The sequence below is a fragment of the Eimeria tenella genome, genomic scaffold, assembly GCF_000499545.2.
Source record: "Eimeria tenella Houghton genomic scaffold, Eth_scaff3265, whole genome shotgun sequence".
Classification (NCBI taxonomy): domain Eukaryota; phylum Apicomplexa; class Conoidasida; order Eucoccidiorida; family Eimeriidae; genus Eimeria; species Eimeria tenella.
In genome coordinates this window covers 1,750-2,011 of record NW_013543099.1, presented here as the reverse complement: position 1 = coordinate 2,011, position 262 = coordinate 1,750, and positions in this window count along the sequence as shown.

Genomic DNA, 262 nt, shown 5'->3' with positions numbered 1-262 from the left:
TGCTGCGTCGGCGTCTGCGTATCGTGTGGGGTTATTGCTGGGGGCTGCCGACGCCCACAATGATTCCTGCTGCTGCAATTCTGCTGCCGTCTCTGAGAATGATGCGGCTGAGAATAGTTGGCTGCTCGCGCTTCTCTCCTGCTGCTGCTGCTGCTGCTGCTGCTGCTGCTGCTGCTTTGTGGTGCTGCGGAGCAGCAGGAAGGCAGGCTATGGGCTGCGCCGTTTCCAGCAAGACGAGGCCAACAGAGCCTCTGGGTATCAG